The sequence below is a fragment of the Prunus avium genome, chromosome 1 (genome assembly GCF_965620075.1).
Source record: "Prunus avium chromosome 1, drPruAviu1.hap1.1, whole genome shotgun sequence".
NCBI lineage: Eukaryota > Viridiplantae > Streptophyta > Magnoliopsida > Rosales > Rosaceae > Prunus > Prunus avium.
Genome location: NC_142284.1, coordinates 59,881,718 through 59,897,097, shown reverse-complemented (window position 1 = coordinate 59,897,097; position 15,380 = coordinate 59,881,718).

The following is a 15,380-nucleotide window of genomic DNA, read 5'->3' as shown; positions in this document are numbered from 1 at the left end:
TATATTATTGAACTACCAAAGTCAAGGTAAAGGTCCTCGAACGTTTCAGTCAACAGAAGCAAAAGTCCCTACGTTCCAGCCAACACGTCATGGACGCGGAGAGAGGCAGGGGTCGCTTTCTGTGGCTGCTGGCTACACGATCTACTGGACGGCTAAGATTGAAGGTCAGGAAAATGCAAGGAAGCTTACGGGAAAGAGGCATGAAAAGAGAGGGAAGAGAAGAGCACAATGTCCAATTAAAAAAGAAAAAGAAAAAAGAAGAAGAAAAACACAAGTCTTGTTTCAGTTCGTTTTCACAAAATTCGTTTTCGTTGAAAAGAGAGGTGGCCTGTGAAGCCCTTGCGTGTGTCTTCACCTCTGAAGCTCAAGAACACTTGGTACTTCCAACGTTTTGATGAGGAGGTGGATGGTGAGGATGAAGAGGATGCTTTATGGGCTTTCCTGGCATCCATTTATTGATACTGGAGGAGCTATCGATTCAGATCAGACCAACTACAAATTATGCACAAGTTGGTCTTCGGATCCGACTTGTAACTGTTTGTGTGTTGTAGCACATATGAATATCTGTGTGGACAAAGTCAAGGTAAGGTCCTCAAACGTTTCAGTCAACAGAAGCAAAAGTTCCTGCTACGTTCCTGCCAACACGTCATGGATGTAAAGAATAGTATTGTTAAGGATGTTTCTGTATTTACTTGATAAGTAATACAATGAGCATTACAAAGTTTATATATAGAGTTGATGATGCTAACTAGAGTAAGTAGATGTGTGATTGAATACATCCGCAACTGCATTGGCTTCTTGAAAGACATGAGAGAAGGAGACTTGATCACATAATGCTGTGAGATGTAGGATATCTTGGACAAGCTGGTTAATGCATTAGGGAGTCAAGCAGCGCTTCAAAACTGAGTCGAGCAGTGCTTCATGCCTGGCAATTCTTGCAATTAAACACAGAAGCAGAACTACGAACCATTCCATATGCAACAAACTACAAGGTTAAATTGAATCCATAACTTATTAATTTACAATATTTACTTTTTTAATACTTTTTTCGTTTGCCCATAACGGCCAACCCAAAGAAGAACAAGAACAAGAACAAACCCAATCCCAATCCCAATCCCAATGGCAATAGCAATAAGCTATCTCAAATCCAGGACCCATTTGCTCCCCTCTCTCCCAAAATCCCTGGAACTCAGGTCTTTCTCTATATCTCTCTTTCCCTCTCCAGTGATGATTTTCTTTCGCTAACTTCTGATTTTTTCTTTAACTAGTGATATTAATGGTTAAACCAAGAATCTAAAAATGGTTGATCACGTGTTTATCAACTCAGAATTGATGTAGCACATAATTAGTCCAAGGTAAAGTTTCTAATGTTTTCAAAAAGAAAAAAAATAGTTTCCAATATCAGCTAACACGAATTTCAGGCTAATCAGAAAGAAAAAATTTATTATGTCTACACTGTTTCTATCCTTTGCAAAGGTTTGCAAGTCATCCCTGTAGAAGAAATATAAAAATAAAAACAGATGTACCTTTCCCTACTCGGTAGTTCCTTGCTGGGTCCGTTCCTGAGCAGAAGTTGAGAGGGAAAGGGAAGGTCTGGGAGGGTAAAGAAGGGAGGGAATAGGAGGAGGAGAGGGATGGAAAGTCACTGACACAGAAAGAGAACGACGGTTGAAACTTTTTTTTCTTTTCTTTAGGGGGAATGCTAGCAACCTTCTCTTCAACCTTCTCTTTTGGACATTCTCTCCTTCCCTAATGACATGTGTCATTTTCTTTGCACTTAAAACAATGTCAAGCAACCTATCTTTTGTTTTCCATACTTACCCTTATTTGATGTATTGAATTTGAATTTATTGAATTTATTAATTTTTTTTACAGCTTTCTTAATACTTTGTAAAAAGTTATTATATTAATTTATTAAATATTTAAAAAATCAAAATAAAAAACCTATCCCAAGTCGTCCCCACTTTCTTCCCCAAAGCCCAGCACCTCCATCTTGCCCACCATCTCCTTAGCGCCACCCATCCCCACCCGCCCCACCCCACCCCATCCTTCCATTATTGCAAGCTTGCCGCCACCACTATTGGCTGCCCATAGTAGAAATAATACCTTCTTCAGAGCTCTTCCAAAACTCCCAGTTTCTTCCATTAGAGGTGAGCCTCCTCAGAGATACCGAAGCTGCTATTTTTGGTTTTTTCTCTTTCTTTGAAATTTGAGTTGTAGTTATACTACTCTGTTTTATTTGAGAGAGTTTCTGCTTTATTTGTTTGTTATTTTATTTTCTTTACAAACGTTATTCTATTTGATGAGCTGAGTTTAAATAATAATCAATTTTATGTTGAGGGTGTCTTTTTGGTTGTTTTAAGTGAAGTGTGAAGTTGAAAATTGGGGCAATCTGGTCAAAGTTCTATGTTTCCATGTTACATGGATGAAGGATTTGTTGAATTATGGTATTTGACAAGGATGTGAAAACTCAGATAAGCTAGCTAATGCAATATAAGATATCAAGTTCTGTAATGAAAGGGTTGGGTGGGGATGGGTGGCGCTAAGGAGATGGTGGGCAAGATGGAGGTGCTGGGCTTTGGAGAAGAAAGTGGGGACAACTTGGGACAGGTTTTTTATTTTGATTTTTTAAATATTTAATAAATTAATATAATAATTTTTTACAAAGTATTAAGAAAGCTGTAAAAAAAATTAATAAATTCAATAAATTCAAATTCAATACATCAAATAAGGGTAAGTATGGAAAACAAAAGATAGGTTGCTTGGCATTGTTTTAAGTGCAAAGAAAATGACACATGTCATTAGGGAAAGAGAGAAGGTCCAAAAGAGAAGCTTGAAGAGAAGGTTGCTAGCATTCCCCTTTCTGTAATTGTGTATATTGGTTTTCGGGTTTTAAAATGCAATAAAATATTGCATAACAGCCCGTATGTATCATGATTCATGACGAGGACAACTGATAAGATAAGCAAGGTGGAATTTGGAGTTGGAGTGGCCCATTTATTTATTAAACCACTTTGTCAGGTTATCTATATCTATATATATTTAAGGTAAAGGCAGAGAACGGTGAAACATTCAAAATATCAAAAAATGCCATTGGTTAATACAAATATTAAGAATTGAAATTATTAATTAAATGAGGATAATATGGTAAATTCACACTTTTTCATATTTAAAAAAATTAAAATTAAAAGAAAAATCAGATAATAGATCCTATTTTTATGGAACACAACTACCCATTATCTTTTTTAATTATAAAATAAATTTAAACTTTTGAAAAATAAAAAGTCTCTCGCAGGCACGGAAGTGCGTGCAGAGAGGCTAGTTTATAATAATAGTAATTTGGAGTTGGAGTGTCCCATTTTTTAGGGTTAAATACTTTTTCAGTTATTGAGTTTTACACGAAAATTCAATTTAGTCATTGAGAAAAAAAATTAACCAAATTAGTCATTTTATTTCCCAAGTTTACAAGTTACATTTTATTATCTTTCGTCAAGTGTAGCTTTTTTTTTTTTTTTTTTTCAGGAAGCACCTAGAGTTTTCTTCTTCTAACTGCACTTAAAGGATAATAATGGAAAATTTATAAATTATACACTTTGGAAAACACAATGACCAATTTGGCTAATTTTTTTCTGAGTTATAAAATTAAATTTTTGTATAAAATCCATTAATAAAAAAGATATTTAACCCATAATAATAAGATTACAACCCGTGCCCTTCCTACTAGGGCTTATCACGCGTAGGCTGGAAGCATTGACCAATATAAAAAAAATTTCAAATATGGAAGCAAAAGGCAAATCTGAGAATAATTAAATCAGCTGTCCCTTTATGGCTTTTTCTTTATTAATTTCCCAAAAGTTGCGTTGAATAAAATGCAATCCAAAACCCAACGAACATGTATTAAATATTTTTGTCAATACCCAACAACCAGCCTCACCTACTTCACCACACACTGAATAGGCAAAAATTTATTTTTGTTCCTCGTAGTTTGTCGATTTTATCATTCTGATTCATGTAGTTTCAATTTTGTTAAATTTATCTGTCTAGGTTCAATTTGGAGCAATTCAAGGACAAATTTCAATTTTTATCAAATTCTTCTAGATTCCGTTAAGTTTTGACCATATATCCCTCACATGAAGGAGTATTTCAATTTGCTCAAGTCATCCAACGGTAAAACACAAGTTGGAGCTCTTCTCATTCACTTTAAAATGATTTTTGGGGTTTAGGATTACATCTTTAGGTTAAAATTAGGTGAATCGGGAGAAATTTACCTCAAGTGGATCAAAAGGCCCTTCAATGGAATTGCAAAGAATTTCGACATAAATTGAAACGTGTCCTTAAGTTGCTTCAAATTGAAAACTACAATGGTAAATTATACAAAATTAAAAGGGTAAATTACTCAAATGGTCCCCAAACTTGTACGCGATTTACATTTTGGGGCTTGAATTAAATTTTTTGTTCAAATGGTCCATCAACTCTATATTAATTACTCAAATGGTCCCACCATTACATTCTATATTATGGTTTTTGTGATTATTAATTATGCTTATAAGTTAATATGCTAGTTTGAATGATTGATCACCATTTAGGCTTGCATGTTAGCTATCTTGGTTTGAATTAAGAGTAGACACCATGCTTTAATTCGAATTGAACTATGAATAAGAAGAGTATGTATGGACATTCGACAACAGGGATTAGATACATGCTTGGTTGTTTAAATTGTTCTTCTATGCTTAATGGGTTCCTAGTGCTTAATTTTAGGTTAGACAACAAATGATCAAATTAGGGAATTAGGAACACAAGGTTAAGACCAAACATCATGGCTTAATCATACTTTAGCTAGAATCAATCCGTTAATCTAGTTGAACTTGGGAACTTATCTGCTTGAGTTATTTTCTTTTCTTTATTTCTTGTTTTATTTATTTTCTTTCTTGTTTTTCTGTTTGTGTAGGAAAACTGAATTGGATTATTCAATCACCAATCCCTGTGGAATCGACCTCGCACTTACATATGCTATACTACCGAACGGCTCGTGCACTTACGAGTATCACAAGTTGAGGATGCAGCTGAATCCATTTTGGTGCAGCTGAATCGACGCAACAATCATCCACATAAAGAGAGACAATAAGAATACCTGAACCTTCATCAGTTTTGACATAGAGTGTAGCTTCACTAGGACTTTTCTTGAATCCTGCCTTGTTGAAGTAGGAGTCTATCTCATCATACCAGGCTCTTGGGGCTTGCTTTAGTCCATACAAGGCCTTGTTCAACTTATACACTTTGATTTCTTCATTTTCCTTCACAAAACCCTGTGGCTGCTCCACATAAACCTCTTCCTTTAAAACTTCATTCAAGAAAGCAGATTTGACATCCAGTTGATATAGATTCCATTCCTTCTGTGCAGCTAGAGCAATCAAGGTTCTAATGGTGTCTAACCTTGCCACTGGGGTAAAGGTTTCATTGTAATCAATCCCAGGCTTTTGTGAGTAGCCTTTAGCCACAAGTCTGGCCTTGTTTTTCTGCACATATCCGTCCAGATTTAGTTTCATTTTGTAGACCCATTTGACACCAATAATTGGTTTGCCAAATGGTCTGTCCACTAGTTTCCAAGTATTATTTTTCTCAATCATTTCCAGCTCAGCCTTCATTGCATTTCTCCATGACTCATCAAGATTAGCCTCTTCAAAACTTTCAGGTTCCACAATGCACATGTTGCACTGAGCCATGATTTCATTTACACTTCTCCATTTCTTTGGTGTGTGATAAAAAACTTGAGAACTTTCACCTATGCCTTCATCTTGCAGAGTAGTATCTTCATCTATTTGAGTTTGTGTATCCAAGCTTTGGCTTGGTTAAGCTTGTAATGTGATTTCTTCATCCATTTGCAGTGGTGTATCCAAGCTTTGACTTGGAGCACAGTTTTGATTCTTAGTAGGCAAAGGGGCTGCCATCTCTTCTTCACTTGCATTTTCCTACTTCCATGAGCCATTCTCATCAAACTGCACATCTCTGGACAAAATAACCTTTCTAGTGCTCGGATCAAATAGTTTGTATCCCTTTTCACAGAGACCATAGCCTATAAAAATACACTTGTGACTGTTTTCTTCAAGTTTATGCCTTAATGCTGAAGGAATGAGCACATGACAAGGAGATCCAAAAATCTTTAAGTGTGCAAGTCCTGGTTTTCTGCCAGTATAGGCTTCAAATGGTGTTATCTTATTGAGAGCCTTGGTGGGACATCTATTTAGTAGATAGATTGCAGTATTTACAGCTTCTGCCCAAAATTCATAAGGAATACCCTTCTCATGCAGCATGGACTTGGCCATTTCCACTACTGTCCTGTTCTTCCTCTCGGCTACTCCATTTTGCTGAGGAGAGTATGCCACAGTTAGCTGCCTTTGAATGCCAGATTCCTCATAGAACTTGTTGAATTCTCCAGATAGAAACTCTCCACCCCTGTCACTTCTCAAGCCTTTTATCTTATACCCACTTTGCAGCTCAATCATAGCCTTGAATTTTCTAAAACTTTCCAATGCATTTGACTTATTTATGATGAAATACACCCATGACATTCTAGTGCAATCATATGTAAATAGCAGGAAATACTTGTTTCCAGAAATAGATTTCGTCTTCTTTGGTCCACAGATATCTATGTGAACCAATTCCAAAGGACTTGTAGCTCTCCAAGTGGACTCCAAAGGGAAAGAATCTCTGTGTTGCTTTCCTAGCATGCAACCTTCACATACTATAGAAATCTGCTCCAAATGAGGTAAGCCATGAACCATGTCTTGATTCTCAAGCAATCTTATGCTTCTTTCGTTTAAGTGCCCCAATCTCTTATGCCATGTCTGCAAGCAGTGTGTGACACTTGCTTTTAAAACCAAATCACTTGCAGGCATCATTGTAAGTGGAAAACATCTATTGTTTGTCATTTGCACCCTCACAATTAGATTTTTCAGTGACTGATCGTCATAAACATTCACCATATTCCCTCCAAACACAAGATGGTATCCATGCTCCATCATTTGCCCAACACTAAGCAAATTTTCTTCAAGACCAGGTACAAGCATTACTTCTTGAATGTGCTTCTTACCCAACTTGGTTTTTATCACCAGAGTTCCTTTTCCTGCAACTGGAACTACTTCTCCAGTTCCTATCTTCACTTTAGAGGTCAAGTTCCTTTGAATATTCACTAAAAGCCCCTCATCTCCTGTCATGTGGTTACACAACCACTGTCAATGTACCAAGAATGGTTCACTTTCACATCTGTTGCAGCATTACACACATAGAACAAGGTGCCAGTTTCCTCCACTTGATTTGCATAGTTCACCTTATGTGCATTTTTATTCCCATTGCAGTCTCGGATCATATGTCCAAATTTCCCACATCCATGGCATTTAGGCTTCCCTTGAAACCAACATTTTCCATAATGTAGCTTATCACAATGCTTACAAGCTGCTTTGTTTCCATCTTTAGACTACCAATTTTTCTGAAAATTCTGATCTCCAGAAAAACTCCCACTCTTAAGACTTTTTTTCCTCAATATTCAGACTAGTAAAAGCCCTCTCTGTAGAATTCTCAGTGTGCCGATCCAATCTGAGCTCAAAGCTCTTCAAGGAGGCAACCACCTCTTGAACTTCCAGAGTTTCAAGATCCTTAGAGTGTTCAATCACAGAACAAATGGAATCATATGATTTTGGCATACTAAACGACAATTTCTGCACAACTCTCTCTCTAGGTAATTCCTCACCATAACTCTTCTTTTGATTCAACATATCAATCCAACAATATAGACAGATAAAGATTCACTATCCTTCATGTGGGTATATTCAAATTCTCTACGCAGCCCTTGCAATTTTACATTTCTTACATGTTTATCACCTCTGAATTCCAGCTTCAGAATATCCAAGGCACCCTTTGAGGTCTCCTCATTCACAATTCTGGGGAATAGCTGATCTGAGACTGCACTTTGAATCAAACCAAGTGCACGAGCATCCTTCATCAGAATCTGGGCCATCGTGGACTTCTCAGTATCCGTAGCCTTAGATCCTTCTTCTTTTTCCTTTCCCTTCTTTGGATCTGAAACATCAAAACCATTTTCGACCAAATCCCACAATCCATGAGATTTTAGAATAGTTTTCATCCTAATGCTCCAAAACTCATAGTTTTCTCCATTGAAAACTGGTGTGCGAAGCTCAGCTGTTCCCGATCCTGCCATATTAGACATTGGGTTCAAGAAATCACAGCTTCGATCTTCAAATAAGCTCAAAAAATAGCTCGAATCGAGTCCGATTCTCTATCACAGATTCACGCCCGGTTTAAGCAACCCAACCTGGCTCTGAGGCCATGTTAAGAATTCATAGTTTTCAGTGTTTTTGGATGTTTGGGAGAAAGGGAGAAAACTCAGAAATTAGATGAGATAAGAGAGAACGTTGCTCTGTAAGAAAACTGAAGGATTCTATTCATTTCATTATACTGTTCATGTATATCCGTATGAGAAGAGAGAAGTAAGAAGCTTCTCTAATCTGCTTTACACAGAAACTAAATCCTAGCCTTTGATCCTATCACCCTATGAGATGATTACACTTGTCACAATCTGACAGATTATATCCTAGGCTAGATAAGAGACCACTTGGACTATGATCCAATGGCTCACGTTACAAACAGAATTTAAAAACATATAAAATAAGATTAAAAAAAACCTGACTTTTAGCTCCAAGAAATTCAGCTGAAGGGTTACACATCAACACCTAGGATCAATATCTTTGTTGTAGTTATTTATTCTTGCCTTCTGTATTTGAAGATAACACCGATTGCTGCATTCACATTGACTTAGGTTGCTCTTAACTTATCAGTGCTCAAACATACAATGAAGTTTATAATTAGTTAATCTTGTTCTACTTATTAGCATATTTCCTCATGTTCCTTAAGAAACTAAGGCACACAAGGGCATTTGAGTAAAGGATGGGTAATGCCTTATCCACTGACATTCATGGACGTGTAACCTGATATTCTCCATCAGAGTCATGTGGCTTTTTGTTATGTTTTTCTTTCGGCCGTAAGCTTTTATTCTGATTATGTCCATTTTGTTGGATATTTGCAGAAAAATGTTCTGCAATTTCCCAGCGCCTATTCAAAACATCCTTCCTTATTCCACGTATATGTGAATTGTGAACTCCAATCAACCTTTGAAATCTTCAATTACAGTTTACTTCCCAATCATTCAGATTTCTCAGAAAGACACCACTTCAACTAAGCAATGTTTCGTCTATATCCATACAATTATGTTATGATACATCCTTGCTATAGCCACCTAAGGAAACAAACCTGGAAAGAATCCTTAAGAGCATCTCCATGCCACTGGCCATACCAAAACATTCTCGTTTCCCTTCCCCCTCCTTTAAAACTGAGAACTGAGAGAAACACTTTACCTGTTTCTACTATCTTTGCATAAATCCCACCCATAATAGCATCAAATAAGATAAGTAGTCCCAATAGATGAAGGTTGAGAAGCTCATATGGGAATTTTTATGGCAAGGCCAAGGAGAGGGGAAATAAGTGCAGTTGGTGAAGTGGGAGTTAGTGTCAAAATCTAGGGGTAAAGTAGGTTTAGTGGTTGGAAATTTGGTTAAGAGGAATGTGGAGCCATCTCTCTCCAATATGTACAAGCCTAAGTGCTTAGTTCAGCTTTATGCAGAACTAATTTTAACTAAAAACATACAAAATACCTGAATTCATTTGAATTAGTTAGGTTGCACAATCTGTAAAAACTTTCGAACACCTCTAACCATTTTGTTCCCTTTTATAAATGAAGGTTCATAAAATCCTTAAGACTGAGGTTCAGAGATACATTTAATTGGCATATTCAATTCTTTGGAAAGAAAAAAAAATCTGCCTTGTATGAGTGATACTGCATGAGTACTTATTGCAACTCTGAACTTAAGTTGATGGAGCTGGGAATTGGGGTTCATATCCTGTGAGTCTGAGTACGTTGCTGGAGTTTGATAGTTCTTCTAACTTCCTAGCACGCTTATCTAATCTGCACTTGTTTGCAATCTGGGATGCGGCTAGATGTATAAGCCTTCTTTTAGAAAATGTCAGAGCTTCTTGTATTGCTGTAGGCTTTTAGCAAATTCATAATGAAAATGCAATTTTGCTGTTTTCCTCCATAGATGATGATTATGTTGACAAAAATGAAAAAATGATTTTAACCATTAACATTTCAGTGTTTATGTGAAACACTGTATTTATCTATTCATTTGATAGTTTTGATGTACTTTCATTGATGATAAATGGAATACCTGCAGTTTCTTGACACTGATGAAAAAAACAAGCAGAGTTATCAAAAGTTAACTAATAAGGAAAAAGGAATAAGAGGAGAAATTGTTAGAGAGTGGTATTGTTATGTTCCACTGTTGATGTGTTCTTGTATGTTAATTTTGTGCTATGTCACTTATTTTTTAAGTCTTATGTCTGTCTGATGACGTGACCTTTTTATATTATGATTTAAAGATCATATCTTATTTTACATGTTATTTATAAATAGTTCATTTTCTTTTCCAGGGAATATATGGTTATCCTATTGAAATACAAGCTCTTTTCTTTATGGCATTGAGATGTGCTTTGGCGTTGCTGAAACCTGATGCAGAAGGAAAAGAATTTATTGAGAGAATTGCGAAGCGTTTACATGCCTTAAGTTACCACATGCGAGGTTTCTTCTGGCTTTATTTTCAACAACTAAATGACATATACCGTTACAAGACTGAAGAGTACTCGCACACTGCGGTAAATAAGTTCAATGTCATTCCTGATTAGAAACGAGATTGTTTACTGACCTGTGTAGCTGCCTGCACGTATGATTGAGATAATCTCTGATGACCTATAGAGCCTTTCCCTTCTTATCTTACCTATGAGCTTGAGTATCATACATTACTAATAGGAAAAACTGAGATGGGAGCTATAGCTTTGTAATGTTTGACCCACAAGCATGGAATCATATGGGATATAAGTAATACTTTTTTTTTTAAAAGTTCTTTTGTGGCTAGGTCAACTTATGAGGGGCCCAACCAGTCATTGATGCATCACCAAACTAATCCTCTAGGGATCATGATATAGGTTACTCAATTGTTCAGTTGCCTCTCAAGTTACCTAAAAGAATGCAGTAACAAAGATGTAGACATGTTTGTATCAGTAGCCAAATTCATTTGTAATTTTTTCAGGTCACCTGATAATATTCATGTTACGTTTGCCACTTGAAGATTTCCTTGTTTTTCTTACTTCACTTGTATTTTTGACACTTTTGCATGATAGAAATTCAAAACAGTTGACATTATTTTGTAAAATAGGTGAATGGTTCAGAAAGCATTGATGAGGAAGATCAGGCATCTCAAGTCTCACAGTTCCTGGAAGGATATAAGGAAGGAAGAATAATAAAGGAAAGAATTGGTGGTCCATCGTTTATGGGCTTTATGTCATCATTTATTGGGATTGGAACTGTATACATAATTGGTTTTGTGGTTGTGGTAATTGTTAAGCTCATAATTTCATACATATACATGCCCAAATTTACTTACTTCTTTTGCTTAGTTTCCTAGATTTCTATGTTATTTGCCTCTCTTTGTGTGTTTTGTAGTCAAAAAGAGTAAGAGAGCATAATTCATGCAATTCAAGCATGTTAAGGCCTAATTTGGATGAATCGATGAAGAGCTTAAAGACAAACTCATTTTGGCTACAGCCCCCTGCCAGTCCAGTTTCGTAGGTCATATTGCAAGCTTTGTTTCAGCAACCTACATAGCTCGGATGAGGCAACATTCTTCATGAAAGTTGTTCCAATGGGTGTTTACTATAACATATCCAAAATTCAGCCCCATTGGATAATTGTGGAGTCTGTTACCTAGCAAACACAGAGCCATGCTCAGGATGGATTTTATCAGCGCGCAAAATGAGTTAGCAATTTGTTTTGGCCTTAACTTCCTCCTCCAACCTTGGATTGGCCCAAATGATATATGGCTGGAAAGAAGACATTCTGAACTTCAAGTTTGAGTGCTTAAAGTCTTAATTTGCTTAAGGGAAGCCCAATTCGTAAGCCCTTGAAGTTGCTGGTCATGCTGACCTCAGGATGAGCTATTGTTTCTGGTTGGAAGCTTGGTCATGGTGAGCTAGGCATGAGCTATTGAGCTGGTTGGAAGCTTGGTCATGGTGATATGAAGATGAGCTAGGGCTGCTGGTGGGATTTATTGGTGAAGTGCATCAACCAATTCAAATTTTCTAATGCAAGTGCATCAACCATTTCAGATTTTATAAAACAAGTGTTGTATGCATTAGCCATATTTAATTCAGATTTTTCACTTCCTTAGGCCTATAAATAGAGAAGTTCTCTAAGCTTGTAAACACACCCCAAGGGGGGGAGCTCTCAAACACTTCTCTAGAGCTCCCTTCCCTTCTCTCCCTCAAATTCTCTTAGTTTCTCTTTTGTAGTTTTCAATTGTTATAATGAGATCTTTGTGCTGAAATTGTCCTTAAGTTTTTCCAAGTTCTACTTAATTTTCATTGTTATGTAAATTCTTTTCTTTAGTTTCAAGTTTGATTAGTTTCCAAGTTTCAATTATGATTTTTGTTCTTATTCATTATGCTTATAAGTTAATATGCTAGTTTGAATGATTGATCACCATTTAGGCTTGCATGTTAGCTATCTTGGTTTGAATTAAGAGTATACACCATGCTTTAATTCGAATTGAACTATGAATAGGAAGAGTATGTATGGACATTCGACAACAGGGATTAGATACATGCTTGGTTGTTTAAATTGTTCTTCTATGCTTAATGGGTTCCTAATGCTTAATTTTAGGTTAGACAACAAATGATCAAATTAGGGAATTAGGAACACAAGGTTATGACCAAACACCATGGCTTAATCATACTTTAGCTAGAATCAATCCGTTAATCTAATTGAACTTGGGAACTTATCTGCTTGAGTTAGTTATTTCTTTCTTCCTTGTTTTATTTCTTTCCTTTCTTTTTCATTTCTGTTTTGTGTAGGGAAACTAAATTGGATCATTCAATCACCAATCCCTGTGGAATCGACCTCGCACTTACATACGCTAAACTACCAACGGTTCGTGCACTTGCGAGTATCACAAGTTGAGGATGCAGCTTAATCCATTTTGGTGCAGCTGAATCTACACAACAGTAATGATGCTTATTAGATCAATCAATAAAGCATATGATGAACATCCTGCGGTCGCTACTGGCAACCAGATTGATCATGCTAGCAGTGAGGCCGAAAGCAGAGAGAGCATAAATCTGGAGGAAAGGAAGATTAGAGTTGGCCTTCTGGACTTCTAACCAGATCTCGTAGGAGTATACTGCCAAAAGAAACGAGAGTGATTTATTGAATGCAACTTTGCAGTGTGCCGAAAACAGTACGGAGTATAAACATGGATGATTTTGTAGAGTGATGAATTCGTTTGTCACTATTATGTGTACCCCTTAGAGATTTTCAGCTTAAATCTCAGCTTTTGTGTTAATATTGCCTTGGTTAAATTCTATATGCAGTACTCTTTTGTTTTCTTGTGCGAATTTGAAGAGCACAAATTTATTTTTATTATTTACACTCGGCGTTCTTTGACTAGTCATTGCGTCCATCAGTTCTATAATGTTGCAATAGAACCGGCAACACCACATTGGAGCCCTGACTAATTCATTTGAAGGCGCAGTCTCTCATTTGCGATTTTCTTCTGTTTTCTCGCTCAACTGCTCAGCTCCTCTCAATCTTAACTTAGGCAACGCTAGTGACGAATCTAAGAACTTTTTAAAGGTGGTTGACATGTTTAATAAACAATACCCTTAAAAATTCAAGATATTATGAAATAAATATTAGAATTGTCCACTGCAAATAAATATCGCGATGATAATTTTACCACGATATTTTTCATAAATGAGACATGTTATTGATCCCAAGGCAATACGTAAGCTTTTAGAGCCTTAAAATTATTATAATATACCAAATATGTAAGTATGACTCTAAAAATTAGTTTAAAATACCCTTTATTTGTATATGACACTAATTTATTCTAAGTTTTAGTGTTACAGTTTTACACTTTTGATAGGGAAAGGCAGCATGGACATTTTTCACTTTCGAGAAAGCAGCAACATTTTGGGATTTAAAGCGATGCATTATGAAGGAGGGCTCTATACGAAACGGCCTCTTATGAATTTAAGGATTTTGGAGAAAATAATTAGTGATGTTATATTTTCACACGCCCTCGCATGTGTGATGAATTTTCAAGCGTAACACATGGACAACACCTATTTGGTGACGTGGAGGATGTGTATGAGACATTGGCTTTAGGGTTTAGAGTTTAGACCAACGTCAAACCCTAAAACCCTAAACTATAAAGGAAGTTAAAGTTCCACCCCAAAACCAATGGGAGGAGTACCTCAACTCGTTATAAGCCCTTACTAGGTTTTTTAACTTTACAATGTGGGACATTTTCACCTTCATATTCTCACACGCCCCAGCATGTGTGTCGAATTTTCAAGTGTAACACGTGGACAACTCATATTGGGTAATGTGGAGCATGTTGGCCGTTGGTTTTCACACGTGGGCAAACCACTCTAATACCACGAAGGAAGTTGCAAATCATCTCATAATTAATTTTTCATCTCTCACCTTTCCGTTAGATTCTAATCAGCGAGGCAATGGGCGATCTGAACTTTCCCTTACTCGATTGTGAATTAAAACCCCATTTTAATTCTCCCTATTATGAGGACATAGTTATGATATATCCTCAGGGCTTCCACAAACTGTGAGTGACATCTTGCAACATGTCACAGTTATCTATAGAGCTGGCAAACGGGTCGTTTTAACGGGTTCCGGGTCGTTAACGGGTCAATCCGTTTTCTTAACGGGTTGACACGAACACGACCCGTTAAGATAACGGGTCATAAATACTAAACCCAAACACGACCCGCACATATTCGCGAATAACACGACACGACCCGTTATGACTAATGGGTCGTTTTTCACCCGCTTCACCCGTTTCACCCATTTAAAAAATCAACAATATTTTTGCTGGAATTATTAAATAAAAACACCTCAACTTAGAGATATAATACAAATAAAGCTGAAATCCTTAAATAAGTCTTCCACATTACACATTGGCAAACAAAAAAACTCTTAGACAACATGAGTTTCAAATTAATCTCAATTGAAACAAGTTTTAAACAAAATGTCAAGGAGAAAAAGAATAAGTATAGTGCCTCCTCCATGAACCTAATCTCAAAACTTCAATCCTCCATGAACATAATCTCAAAATTGCAATTTTCACCAATTATGCAATCTCTGTGAAGAAAAAAACACATAACAGACAAAAATGAGAAAT